We start from the raw sequence: 12,202 nt of genomic DNA on the forward strand, positions 1-12,202 counted from the left end.
GCAATATTACCAGCAGTAAAGATGGCCATTTCATAATGATAAAAAGTTCAATTCATCAAGAGTACAAAACAATCCTCAATATATATGCATCTAATAACAGAGCTTCAAAATACGTAAACCAAAAATTGATAAGGTAGCAATTACAAATAGACATTTATAAAATTATAGTTGAAGATTTCATTACCCCTCTCTCAATAATTGATGGAACAATTAGAACATTGGTCAAAGAAGAACTCACAAGGAAAGTTAGACCATATTTTCTTTTCTTCTTTCTTTTTTTTTTTTTTGCAGTACGCGGGCCTCTCACTGTTGTGGCCTCTCCCGTTGCAGAGCACAGGCTCTGGACGTGCAGGCTCAACAGCCATGGCTCACGGGCCTAGGCGCTCCGTGGCGTGTGGGATCTTCCCGGACTGGGGCACGAACCCGTGTCCCCTGCATTGGCAGGTGGACTCTCAACCACTGCACCACCAGGGAAGCCCTAGACCATATTTTCAAATGAAGATAAATAAAAACATATGATATCAAAAACATAAGATATGCATAGGATGCCACTAAAAACACTAAAATAGTACTTAGAGGAAATTTTACAATAGTAAACACCTTTATTAGAAAAATAAGAAAGGTCTCAAAGTAATGACATCAACTTTCCAACTAGGAAAAAAACCAAACCCACATTAAATCTAAAATACAAGAAAGAAAATAATAAAGATTACAGCAGAAATCAATGAAATAGAAAACCTTTAGAAAATAGTAGGGAAAAACTGATGAAAGCAAACACTACCTCTTTGAGAAGATCAATAAAATTTATAAATCACTAGCCATACTGATTAGGAAATAAAGAGAAAGGTGTGACATCATGTATATTTTACCAATATTAAAAGAAAGGAAAATATTACAAAAAATTTTATGCCAATAAATTCCACAACTTAAGTGAAATGGTCAAACTCCTTGGAAGACACATACTGCCAAAGCTCACTCATGAAGAAATACATAACCTCAGTAGCCCTAAATGTATTAAAGAAATTTGAATTGGCAGTTAAAAACTTTCCCACAAAGAAAATTCCAGGCTCAAATGGCTTCACTTCCCAACTTATTCTATGAGGCCATTACCCCAATACCAAAACCAGAGACATTACAGAACAAAAACAACAACTTATAGACCATATCCATCATAAACATAGAAAAGTTGTCTACAAAATTCTAGCATATTGAACCGAACAGTATTTCAAAAGGGATAATACATCATGGCTAAGTTTGATTTATTCTAGGAGTATAAGATTGGTTTAATGTTAAAAAAAATAATCTATAACACCTATACAAAAATCTACTGAAAATGGATTAAAGACCTAAATATAAGACCAGATACTATAAAACACCTAGAGGAAAACACAGGCAGAACACTCTGACATAAATCGCAACAATATTTGTTTTTTGATCCATCTCCTAGAGTAATGGAAATAAAAACAAAAATAAACAAATGGGACCTAATTAAACTTAAAAGCTTCTGCACAGCAAAGGAGACCATCAACAAAACAAAAAGACACAACCTACAGACTGGGAGAAAATATTTGCAAACAATGCTACCAATAGGGATTAATCTCCAAAATATACAAACAGCTCATACAGCTTATTATCAAAAAAACAACTCAGTCAAAAAATGGGCAAGAGACCTAAATAGACGTTTCTTCAAAGAAGACATATGAATGGCCAACAGGCACATGAAAAGATGATCAGTATCACTAAGTATCAGAGAAATGCAAATCAAAACTACAGTGAGGCATCACGTCACAACAGTCAGAATGACCATCATTAAAAAGTCTACAAATAATAAATATTGGAGAGGGTGCGGAGAAAAAGGAACCCACTTACACTGTTGATGGGAATGTAAATTGGTGCAGCCACTATGGAGAACAGTATAGAGGTTCCTTAAAAAACTAAAAATAGAGTTACTATATGATCCTGCAATCCCACTCCTGGGCATATATCTGGAGAAAACTCCAATTTGAAAAGATACATGCACCCCAGTGTTCATAGCAGCACTATTTACAATAGCCAAGACATGGAAGCAACCTAACTGTCCATCAACAGATGAATGGATAAAGAAGATGTGGTGTATATACACAATGGAATATTACTCAGCCATAACAAAGAATGAAGTAATGCCATTTGTGGCAAAATGGTTAGACCTAGAGATTATCATATTAAATGAAGTCAGACAGAGAAAGATAAATAGCATAGGGTATCACTTATATGTAGAATCTTTAAAAATAATGATACAAGTGAACTTATTTACACAACAGAAACAGACTCACAGAATACAAATGTATGGTTACCAAACGGGATAGTGGGGGACGGGTTTGGTGGCGAGATAAGTTAGGAGTTTGGGATTAACATATACACATTACTATATAGAAAATAAACAACGAAGACCTACTGTATAGCACAAGGAACTCTACTCAGTATCTTGCAATAATCTATAATGGAAAAGAATCTGAAGAATATATATATAAATGAATCACTTTGCTGTACACCTGAAACTAACACAACATTGTAAATTAACTATACTTCAGTTTAAAAATGGTTAAAAATAAAATTACATATACCATAAAAAAACCCCACTTATTCTTTTCATCACAGTAATACACTAAAAAAGAAACCTACAGCTAACATCATACTTAATAGTGAAAGAAAAATGTTTTTCCAATAAAAACTGAAAAAAGAACAAGATAAGGTTACTCTCACCATCTCTATTCAGCATTCTCTAAAGGTTTTTACCAGTGCAGGAAAGCAAGAAAAAGCAATGATAGGCATCCAAATTGGAAAATAAGATGTAAAACTGTCTTTGTTCACAGATGACATTGATCATCTATTACTTTATTCTGTGGAATCTACAGAGAAGCTACTAGAACCAGTAAGTGAGTTTAACAAGGTTGCAAGATATAAGATTAACATATAAAAATCAATTCATATGTACTAGCTACAATCAACTAGAAATTAAAAATAGTACCATTTATAATAGCATCAGAAATATGAAGTATTTAATATATGAACATATATTTATATGAAATATAAAGCTGACAAATATATGGCAAACCTGTATATTGAAAACTATAAATTATTAAGAGAAAGTAAAGAAGACCTAAATGAGTAGAGATATATACTGTGTTTATTGGTGGAAAAACTCAAAATCTTTAACACATCAATTTTCCCAAAATTGATCTATAGATTCAGTGCAATCCTGATAAAAATTCTAGCAGGTTTTTCTGTAGAAATTGAAAAATGTATTCTAAAATCTGTGTGGAAATCCAAAGGTCCTAGAATAACAACTTTTTAAAAGGATAGTGTTGGAGAGTTTCAAAATTTATTTTAAAGTTATAGTAATGAAAACAGTGTGGTATTAGTGTCAAGATTATCAATGAAATATAACAGAGAGTCCACAAATAGGGCTAAACCCCTTGTAGGGGTCCCAGAGGGAGAAGAGAGAAGAGGATCAAAAATGTATTTGAGAAAATTATGGCTGGAAACTTCCCAGACCTGAAAGAGAAAAAACTCATATCCAGGTACAGGAAGCACAGAGGGTCCCAAAAAGATGAACCCAAACAGACCCATATCAAGACATATCATAATAGAAATGGCAAATTTAAAGAGAGAATTTAAAGACAGCAAGAGAAAAACAAAGAGTCATATACAAGGGAATTCCTGTAAGGCCATCAGCTGATTTCTCTGCAGAAATTTTGCAGGCCAGAAGGGAGTGGCATGATATATTCAAAATGCTGAAAGGGAAAACCTACAAACTAGGATACCCAGCAAAACGATTATTTAGAATAGAAAGCAATAAGAACCTGCTGTATTAAAAAATTTTAAAAAGAAAAGAAAAAGAATAGAAAGCGAGATAAAGAACTTCCCAGAGAAGCAAAAAATAGTTTATCAGTACTAAGCCTACCCTAAAAGAAATGTTAAAGGCTCTTCTCTAAGTGGAAAGAAGTAAGGATCTACAGGAAAGGGAAGATCCCACTAGGAAAGGCAAATATATAGTAAAGACAGAGAATCAATTGTGAAAGCAACTGTAACTGCAATAAACAGTTAAGGGAGAATCATGCAGATGTAAAATATGACGTCAAAACACAAATGGGAGGGGAATTAAAAATGTAGATCTTTTAGAATGTGTTTGAACTTAAATGACTGTAAGTTCAAAATAAGTATTTATATTATAGGTCAATACATATGAACACTGTGGTAACCATAAATAAAAAAACTTAAAATAGATAGACAAAAATTAAAAAGAAAGGAACACAAGCTTACTACTAAAGAAAGTTCATCAAACCACAAGGGAAGAAACAAAAGAAGAAAAGAACAAAGCTACAAAAACAGCCAGAAAACAAGTAATAAAATGGCAATAAGTACATACCTATCAATAATCAGTTTAATGCCAATACACTAAATGTTCCTATCAAAAGACATAGAGTGGTTGATTGGCCTAAAAAACAAGACCCATCTATATGCTACCTACAAGAGACTCACTTCAGAGCTAAAGATACACACAGAATGAAAGTGAGGGGATGGAAAAGATATTTCATACAATGACAAGAAAGTGGGGGTAGCAATACTCATATTAGACAAAATAGAATTTAACAGAGTGTATAACAAAAGACAAAGAAAGGCATTATATAATGATAAAGGGATCACTATAAGAAGTTTTACACTCATTAACATATATACATCCAACACAAGGGCACCTAAATATATAAAGCAAATAACTAACAGACATAAAGGGAGAAATTGACAAGAATATAATAATAGTAGGGGAATTTAACACCTTACTGACATCAATGGACAGATCACCCAGATAGGAAAAAAATAAGGTAACAGTGGTCTTAAATGACAGAATGGACCAGTTGGACTTAACAGATATCTACAGGACATTCCATCACGAAACAGCAAAATACACATTCTTTTCAAGTGCGTGTGTAATGTTCTCTAGGATCGATCACATGCTAGGCCACAAAACGAGTCTCAACAAATTTAAGAGAATAGAAATTCTATCAAGCATTTTTTCCAGCCACAACAGTATGACACTAGAAATCAGTTACAGGAAGAAAAATGGGAAAAGAACAAATGGGGAGACTAAAACAACATGCTGCTAAAAAAAACAATGGTTCAATTAAGAAATCTAAGAGGAAATCAGAAAATACCTCAAGACAAATGGAAACGGAAACACAACTTCCCAAAATCTGTTGGATGCAAAAGCAATTCTAAGAGGGAAGTTTATCACAATACAGGCCTTCCTCAAGAAAAAAAATCTCAAACAACCTAATCGTGGACCACCTAAAGGAATTAGAAAAGGAAGAACAAAGCCCAAAGTCAGCAGGAGGAAGGAAATCATAAAGATCAGAGAGGAAATAAATGAAATAGAGACCACCAAAAATAATGGAAAAGATCAATGAAACCAAGAGCTGGTTTTTGAGAAGACAAACAAAATTGATAAACTTTTAGCTAGGGTCACCCAAGAAAAAAAGAGAACCCAAATTAACAAAATAAGAAATGAAAGAGGAGAAATAACAACTGATACCACAGAGATACCAAAAAATAATAATAATAATACTATGAACAGTTATATGCCAACAAATTGGACAATCTAGAAGAAATGGATAAATTTCTAGAAACATACAACCTGCCAAGACTGAATCAAGAATAAACACAATTTGAACAGACTGATCACTGGTAGTTTAACTGAATTTGTGATTTAAAAGAACGCCCAGCAAACAAAAGTCCAGGACTGGATAGCTTCACAGAGGAATTCTGCCAAACATACAAAGAAGAGCTAATATCTTTCCTCTTCAAACTAGTCCATAATATTGAAAAGGACAGAACACTCCGAAATTCATTCTACAAGCCACCATTAGCTTGATACCAAAAACAGCAAAGATACTACAGAAAAGAAAATTGCAGGCCAATATCTTTGATGAAAATAGATGCAAAAATCCTCAACAAAATATTAACTAACCAAATCCAACAACAATACATTAAAAAGATCATACACTATCATCAAGTGGGATATAGTCCAGGGATGCAAAGATGTTTCAATATTTGCAAATTAATGTGATACACCACATTAACAAAAGGATAAAAGTCACATGATCATCTCAATAGACACAAAAAGCATCTAACAAAATTTAACATCCATTCGTGATAAAAACTGTCATCATAGTTGGTATAGAGGGAACATTTCTCAACATAATAAAGACCATTTATGACAAACCCACAGCTAACTTCATACTCAACTGTGAATAGCTAAAAGCCTTTCCTCTAAATTCAGTAACTAGACAAGGACGCCCGCTGTCACACTTCTATTTATCATAGTAGTGGAAGTCCTAGCCACAGCAGTCAGGCAAGAAAAGGAAATAAAATGCATCCAAGTTGAAAGGGAAGAAGTAAAACTGTCATTACTTGCAGATGACATGATAGTTTATATAGAAAACTCTGAAGTCTCCACCAAAAAACTATTAGAACTAATAAATGAATTTAGTAAAGTTGCAGGATATAAGGTTAATATACAGAAATCTTATGCTTTTCCATACACTAGTAATGAACTATTGGAAAGTGAAAGTAAAAAAAAAAAAGTCCCATTTAAAAATCACATCAAAAGGAATAAAATACCTAGGAATATACTCAACCAAGGAGGTGAAAGACCTATACTTTGAAAACTATAAAAAAATTGATGAAGGAAATCGAAGATGACACATAAACTTGGAAGTATATCCTGTGCTCTTGTATTGGAAGAATTAAGGTTGTTAAAAGGGCCATACTACCCAAAGCAAACTACAGATTTAATGCAATCCATATCAAAATACCCATGACCTTTTTCACAGAACTAAAACAATTAATCCTAAAATTCATATAGTATCACAAAAGACCCCAAGTTGCCAAAGCAGTCTTGAAAAAAGAAACAAAAACAAAACTGGAGATATCATGCTCCCTGGCTTTAGACTATACTACAAAGCTACAGTATTCAAAACAGCATGGTACTGGCACAAAAACAGACACATAGATCAATGGAACAAAATAGAGAGCCCAGAAATAAACCCACACACCTATGGTCAATTAATCTATGACAAAGGAGACAAGAATATAAAATGGGCAAAAGACAGTCTCTTCAGCAAGTGGTGCTGGTAAGATTGGACAGCTGAATGTAAGCCAATGAAGTTAGAACATGCCCTCACACCATGCACAAAAATAAACTCAAAATGGCTTAAAGACTTAAACATAAGACATGATACCATAAAACTCCTGGAAGAGAACATAGGCAGAACACTCTGACATAAATTGTAACAATATTTTTTCAGATCTGTCTCCTAGGGCAAAAGAAATAAAAGCAGTAATAAACAAATGTGACCTAATTAAACTTAAAATCTTTTGCACAGCTAAGGAAACCATTGACAATACAAAAAGACAACCCACAGAATGGGAGGAGATATTTGCAAATGATATGACTGACAAGGGGTTAATATCAAAATATATAAACAACTCATACAATTCAATATCAACAGAACAAACAACCCAGTCGAAAAATGGGCTGAACACATGAATAGACATTTTTCCAAAGAAGACATACAGATGGCTAATAGGAACATGAAAAGATGCTCAACACTGCTAATTTAGAGAAATGCAAATCAAAACAACAATGAGATATCACCTTATACCTCAGAATGGCTGTCCTCAAAGTCTGCAAATAACAAATGTTGGAGAGGATGTGGAGAAAAGGGAACCCTTGTACACTGTTGGTGGGAATGTAAATTGGTGCAGCTACTAAGGAAAATAATATAGAGGTTCTTCAATAGACTAAAAATAGATAACCATAATGAGCCAGCAGTTTTACTCCTGGGTATATATTAGAAGAAAATGAAAACAGTAATTCAAAAAGATAAATGCACCCTTGTTTTCATAGCAGCGTTGTTTACAATAGCTGAGATAAGAAAGCAACCTAAGTGTCATCAACGGATGGATAAAGAAAATACATACACATATATATACATACACACAGGTATATACACATACATACACACACAATGGAACCTTACTCTGCCATAAAAAAGAAAGAAATTTCTGCCATTTGCAAAAACATGGTTGGAACTAGAGAATATTATGCTTAGTAAAATAAGTCAGACAAAGATAAATACTATATGATATCACTTATATGTGGAATCTAAAAGATAAAACAAATGAATGTATAGTAAAACAGAAACAGACTCACAGATATAGAAAACAAACTAGTGTTACCAGTGGGGAAGAGGGAAGGGAAGAAGGGCAAGATAGGAGTATGTGATTAATAGATACAAACTACTGTGTATAAAATGGATAAGCAACAAGGATATATTGTACAGCACTCTGGAATATAGCCATTTCATAATAACTTTTAATGGAGTATAATCTCTAAAAATACTGAATCACTGGGCTGTATACCTGAAACTAATATTATAAATTAACCATATTTCAATAAAAAAAGAAGACATTGTTAAAAGAATGAAAAGACAAGCCATAATCTGAGAGAAATATTTTCAAGTTATATATCAGATTAAGGACTTGAATGAAGAATAAAGAACTCTCAAAATTCAATAAGAAAATAGGTTTTTAACATTTAAAACAACCCAATCATTTTTCACTATGCAAAAAAATTGAACAAACACTTCACCAAAGAAGATACTTAGGTAAACATTACTACTCATTAGGAAAATCCAAATTAAAACTTCAATATACTACTACACACCTGTGACTATGATTAAAATTTAAAAGCCTGGCCATTCCAAGTGTTGATGAGGATTTGGAGGAACTGGAACTGCAATAAACTCCTGGTAGAAATGTAAAACTCAGTATAAGTGCTTTTGAAAATAGTTTTGAAGTTTCTTTAAAAGTTAAACATGCACGAACTGTATGATCCAGCCACCCCTTTCCTCAGTATTTGCCCAAGACAAATGAAACATGTTCATTCAAAGACAAACAGGAATGCTCATAGCAGCTCTAGTTGTAATAGCCAAAAACTGGAAACAACCAAGTTATCTATGAAAGGTATATGGATAAACGAAGTGTGGTATATCTTAATATAGTAGCCTACCTCAGCAATTAAAAAGGAATAAACTATCAATACAAGCAAAAAAATGGATTAATCTGAAAATAATTGTGCTGTATGAAAATAGTACATTATTCTGTATTATTCCACTTACATAAAATTCTAGAAAATACCCATTGATCTATAGAGATAGAAGTCACATCAAAGATTGCCTAGTGGCAGGGGAAGAACAGGGAGGGTACAAGGAAGGGATTATATAAGGGGCACAAGAAAACTTTGGCAGGTGTTGGATCTATTCATTAATTTGATTGTAATAGTGGTTTCATGAGTGTATAAATGTTAAAACTTACCAAAGTGTGTACTTTAAATGTTTGTGTGTCAGTTATACTTCAGGTTGTACATCAGTTATACTTCAATAAAGCTATCCCCCTGCCCCAAAAGGAGCAAAAGGAAGAAGAAAATCTTTTTCCGCGTAGTTCCACGTAGTAGAACTTTGTGTCGCATTTCCTAATAGATAGTCCAGATGCTTATGTGACCAGCTTGTCTACACACTAACAGAATTGAGGGACTAAGGTATTAGCTCATATCTTTGATAATTAATTAACTATTGTTGAAAAAAGGGTAACTAATTTTTATCTAATTTTAAAACTGCTTTCTTATTCTGGATTATTTCCACAGAGTTTGCTTTTTTTTTCCATCTCCAAAAAAGTTTATTAGCATGATTAAAAACATTTTTTGAATAATGATAGAATTTCTAAACATAAAAGAGTATCAGTGGCTATATCCTATAACCAGTATTTGCAACTGGATGGACAACTTTATTGCCAGTCTTCATTTTATTAAAGACAATCCATATTTATTGGTTCTGTGTGAAGTCATGACTGTTGCTTTGCCTGAGAATGAGTCCCTACTGCAATTAAGTATAAAAAAAATATCTTCCAGGTGAACCGGTTTGCAGGGCAGAAATAGAGACACAGATGTAGAGAACAAACATGTGGACACCAAGGGGGGAAAGTGGCCGGGGGCGGGGAGTGCTGTGATGAATTGGGAGATTGGGATTGACATATATACACTAATATGTATAAAATGGATAACTAATAAGAACCTGCTGTATAAAAAATAAATAAAATTCAAAAAAATACATATATCTCCCATAATCGGAGTGTGACCTGCATTACTGAGTAAAGAGTTAATAAAAATCCTCAAAGAATTGGGGTTTTGTTTTTCAAAAACATTTTTTACACACTACAAAGAAATAATTAGTATTTTGGCTTTTAAAATTCCTGCATGATATTTAGAATGGCAGCCCCCAAATGTCCTCCCTTCACAAAATTGAGAACACAGACCCTCTTCTGGAGCATACATTCTTGGGGTGGACTCTGAAGACTTCAACCTCCACATGTTTATACTGGTTTGAGAACAAAGACAGCATCATCCAGAACGTAGTAGTCTTTATACATATCACCTTCACACAGGTATGGCAGTCTGGTGAAAGCTTCGATAACAAAACCAGCTTTTCTGAAAACTTCAGGCAGACTATTCACTTGTTCTTCCCAGTTCTATCCCTTGATTTTCAAAATTTCTGATGGTTTATCCCACTTGCCATCTATGTTTTCCACATAGGGATGAAAAGGTAAGACCAGACCAAGGATGACCCTGCCTCTAGTTGGCTCCAAGACGCTTCTGATATCTTTTAACAAAGTCAGGGGCTGATCACAGCGGTCCAGCAAATTCAAGCAGCTGATGATATCATACTGGAACCCTGTATTCTGCCATTCATTTTTACCAAGCACTTTGTATTTCTTCTTCTGAAGCTGCCATATTATAGTTTCAGACAGCTCAGTGGCATAAATTTCTTCAAAATGAGGGCTCATGATTTTTGTGACTTCTCCATCTCCAGCAACTAAATCAAGAAATCTGTGGGTTTTCCAGTGTGGATTAATTTTAAGCAGTCTCTGAAACTGATCTGGTGAAAACACAAACATTGAGCCTCTTCCTAGCAACCCATTGATAGATGTTCTAGACATAAACTGGCTAAAAACAGATGACACAAAAGAGTGATATAATTGGATAAATAGCCAGCCCGATTTCTCAGTGTTGTTGTTTAGGTCTGTGTTCCTTGATCAAGGTAACTCTGAACAAAGACAGCCTGGAGTGATTCGCATAGTTTCTCTCTGTTGCACACAAACCACTGGTGGTTCTTCCTGCTGCCTTCGGCTGCCGCCAGCCCACCCTGGTCCGCTCGTCATGTTCACGTACAGGGAGCGGGTGAGCGGGCTCCGCAGGGTCCACATCCTCCGCGCCAGCCACACGGACGCCGGGCTCAGACAGCCAGCCCGCGAGCAGTCTCATCGGGGGCCGCGGCCACTCGCTCCGGTCACCGCCGGTGACGGGGCAGGGAGGAGGACGCGCTGCCGCCTCCAGCCGCCGCCGCCGCTGCCGCCGCCGCCGCCGCCGCCCAGGATCGAGCCATCGCGCCAAACTCGCCCATCCAGACCCTTCAGGGCAGAGGCGGAGGGTCTCCATAGAGTTTTAATATTCAGCAAATGATACAGTGCTGTTTATTTCTTTACTTGCAGTGTATCTCATGGTCATTTGACTCAGTTAATTAATTTAATACATAGTTTGTTTCAAGCCGGAGATTAGCTTTTTAATAGAATCAATATATTATTAAAATTACTTTTGAGATGGTTAAAGTTAATGGTTGAAAAGAGGTTTTTCATGACCTTAACAGTTCTGGTATTTTGCTTTTACACATTTATAACTGCTTTCATTATCCTCTTTGACTTCTTTGATTCATCTTTATTTCATGGTATTTCTTGTTTAAAGTTATTTTTATGTAAACCTGTTTTTTGGTAACTATAAATGTTTAAGTGAATATAAATATGACTAAGTTTAGAAATAAATCATCCCTGTAGGCTCTTACCCAAATAAAATTTCAAATAAACCCTTATTATTTTTAAAAAATATATACTTAAACATTATTTCTAATTTTTAATTAATTGTTACTCAGAAATATTTTTTTTAAATAATGACTAGAAATTCTTTGGGCTTAATTACTCTGAGATTTTTCTGAGTAAAAGTTTTGGTTGAATAAGTCTGTGCAAGTGGAATATTTATAAGGGAAAGGTACATAAT

General features: G+C 34.5%; 1 protein-coding gene and 1 pseudogene across 2 annotated transcripts in view; one reads left to right on the forward strand and one right to left on the reverse strand.

Moving 5' to 3' along the window:
• SAMTOR (S-adenosylmethionine sensor upstream of mTORC1) overlaps positions 1–12,202 on the forward strand; it is an 86,768-nt gene that overhangs the window by 71,241 nt on the left and 3,325 nt on the right. The gene's annotated exons all lie outside the window — the stretch shown is intronic.
• On the reverse strand, positions 10,468–11,416 carry LOC115853855 (protein-L-histidine N-pros-methyltransferase pseudogene; annotated as a pseudogene).

Source organism: Globicephala melas, chromosome 9 (assembly GCF_963455315.2).
Source record: "Globicephala melas chromosome 9, mGloMel1.2, whole genome shotgun sequence".
Classification (NCBI taxonomy): Eukaryota; Metazoa; Chordata; class Mammalia; order Artiodactyla; family Delphinidae; genus Globicephala; species Globicephala melas.